The 3103-nt window shown below is 30.0% G+C and overlaps 1 long non-coding RNA gene across 1 annotated transcript; it reads right to left on the bottom strand.

The window, feature by feature from the left end:
* Positions 1 to 352: 352 nt before the first annotated feature.
* Positions 353 to 2722, bottom strand: LOC128552365 (uncharacterized). Its single transcript, XR_008369052.1, has 3 exons — positions 2597 to 2722; positions 756 to 884; positions 353 to 555 (listed from the first exon to the last, which is right to left on the bottom strand). It is a non-coding gene; the product is annotated as an uncharacterized LOC128552365 (long non-coding RNA).
* Positions 2723 to 3103: the final 381 nt, after the last annotated feature.

Here is a 3103-nt window from a genome sequence, read left to right as displayed (position 1 = left end):
ATGAATCGTTCCACTTACACTGCACGAACTCATGTTGCGTTAAACGTCTTCATATTGGACTGCATTGCATCAAGTTTTTATACACCGCTCTCGAATTTAGTACGAAGGGTACGTCTTTTCTTTCGAAGAGAAACATTTAAATAAGTCTAAACTGCTGCTTTGGTTTCACCGCACTAAGATTTTTTATGTATTTATAAGTTTGATTCATATAGGTTTTCAATCTGTAAAATAAGAACTAATGGCAGCACAAAATATATACCGGAATTGAGAATGAATATTACCAAAGGTTCTGCTATATAACTAATTTCGTCCTCTTGTTTCAAAAATTGAAAAAAGGAAATGGTTAATAAAATTATAATTATGTTTACAAACCTGTTTCTTTTGATGAAGCTAATTCTCTATCTGATTTAAAATCTGATAATAATTTTTCCGTTGAGATTCGAGTTTTGATACTTGACAATTCTGTTCTTGACTGAGTCTGTATTGGCATTTCTGTTGTTTCTATTTTTTCTGTTATTGTTGTGACTTCTGTTACCGTTGTTTCTGTATTTTGTGCTGTAAATTAAACAAAATGAATGCATATTTCACAATATAAGCAACTCAATATCTTAATCAAATTGATGAGAACAGTAGATATCAGGATTGTACTAACTGTTGTATATGTAAGGTGTCATTGCTTTTTAAGTTTCTTATTCTTCAAGATCATATGGTAGAGCAAACATCATTTAGTGAAAATATGAAATAGGAATACATACACCCTGTCATATACAATGATACTCCATTTTTCCTCCACAAACTTCGTTTTTATCTCCAGGGCATTGGTAGTCACAGATCGCCGGTTTTAGTTTGTTTTGTATGCTTTCAGCGCAAACACAAAACACGTCCTTTAACCAAAAAAAAAATATGAAAAAGGAAAAGAAAATTCACATAACATTTTTAAAAAAAAATTGTACATTCAAGAACATTTAATTTACATAAATTCTACAATAATGAATGTATATATCACATTTGGATGTGTGCAACTGTTTTATATTTAAGAAATAATACATCTCTTTTTGCGATGTGTCGCGGAATAAAAGCATTGCTTGAAGTTCAGATGCGAAAGAATTATATCACAAGGGCGCAGACCGGGTGATATAATAATACACATCTGAACGACGAACAATTATACGGTGATAGAATTATAATTCTACCACAACTTTAACACCACTTCTGTTCTGCTATTATTATTGATTATAGGCATGTTCACAATGCTTATTCAGTTAATGGGATTGTTTTTAAAAACTAAATAGCGGGATAGATCTATCTTTGTATCAGAAAATCTGTACAATAACAACATGCACTAAATATCATTTCATAAAACTTAATTTGAACTTATAAACTCTTCAAAGGTAGCTATGAAACTGAAATGTATTTGAGGCTTAATTCACTGAGAAATAAACGCTCGATTATGGCACACTTCCGCTGTGGTGTGCGCCCGTTAAGGATTGAAACTTGTCGCTTCACTAGTGAAGAACTAGAAAACAGGTTGTGCAGACAGTGTGTGCGAAATGAGGTGGAACTTGAAATACATTTCTTACTTAAATGTGATATGTACAACGACATAAGACAGATACTTTATGATGACACTGTGTCATATTTAAACTTGCATTCAGAAAAAGAACTAATAAAAACTCTTTCGTTGGACTTTCCGAGGAGAACAGCTAAATATCTATTAAGTGCGTTTGATAGGCGAAGGTCATAAACCCATAGTTAATTCAAATAAACTTTCAAATATAATGTTACTACATTTGTTTTCTGTAATTATTGAAATTGTACATACATTGCTTTTCAGATCAACAAATTTTTATTATTCTGTAAAAACGTGACTTATAGGCCCATCGGGCCGGTTGTGTTTTATTTCATTTGTATGATATTTGACTGGTCGACAGATATTATTTGGTAAGGGTTTATTTTCCCTTTAAACTGCAATGATAAACATTTATAAACGATTGCTAAAACTACCTTAAAACGTTTGATTAAACTTTAAATATAAATTGCACTGTTTTATTGGGAAAATGAAAGACAGCTGTAAAGTATAGGACAAAAACAATCGTGTGACCTCTCATTATGTTGGTTATAACATTTATTATACTGAATAGAAATTCAGAAAGAAAATTGTTTTATAAACATTTAGAACCAGAGAAAAAACATTTAAATCAATGGAATGTCTCACAACGTGTTCTGTTGGAATTATGAGTATTGATGTCTATATTTTAAAGTGCACATGATTTTGCAAGTGTAATTTCATGCACAAAACTAAAAAAAAATACTTTCTCTTCAACATTTACTCTAAAATAAGCTATCCTCTTTTAGGAAAGAATCAGTTAAGAATTAGAACTATAAAATTAATCAACATTTATATGAGGCTGTACACTGATTATGGAAGAATTTTATTAAAAACAAACGATACAAAAACTGAACAAATGGTAATTAGAAAGTCTAGAACTGTCTATTTACTAGTAACATTAAAAAGATGGATGCAATGTATCACTGTAATTCTTACATTGTTGATAAAATCAAGATAGTTTGAAATGCTAGGTTTAGCTATACTTACATTGAATGTAATTCATGGTTGGTAAAATCAACAAACAAATATTCATGAATAATATATGTAACTTATCCATTTTGCAATTTAACAAACAATATGACAAGCTCGCAGGAAATTAAGTCGGATGTAATAAGTACTTAGCACGATTTCATGGACATGCATTTTGTGCAAGGTTAAATAAACTTAGTTTAGAAAATCTTTGTTTCTGAATTGTTCTCGTTATCAGAGGCGATAAGAAAACCTAGCTGATTTATTTCTTTTATATTTTATTAGCAACCGACGAAATGAAAGAATAGGAATAGGCAAAATAAGATTACAGCTGTTTTTTCCATAAAAATATTGGCAAAAATAAATTTAATATAATTATGATTTTAGTAAACTAGGTAGACTAGGTTAGACTTAATATCTACTTCATATTATTTTTCGTCTACATCAATGACAGGCGTAACCACATAAAGCTTTTAGAAATCACTTCATAAAGGTTTTTAGTTCCTTTCAAAATTAATTAGGAAA

Source organism: Mercenaria mercenaria, unplaced genomic scaffold (genome assembly GCF_021730395.1).
Source record: "Mercenaria mercenaria strain notata unplaced genomic scaffold, MADL_Memer_1 contig_2541, whole genome shotgun sequence".
Lineage (NCBI taxonomy): Eukaryota > Metazoa > Mollusca > Bivalvia > Venerida > Veneridae > Mercenaria > Mercenaria mercenaria.
The sequence above is the reverse complement of the archived record's forward strand: the minus strand, read 5'-3'. Positions and strand labels throughout refer to the sequence as shown.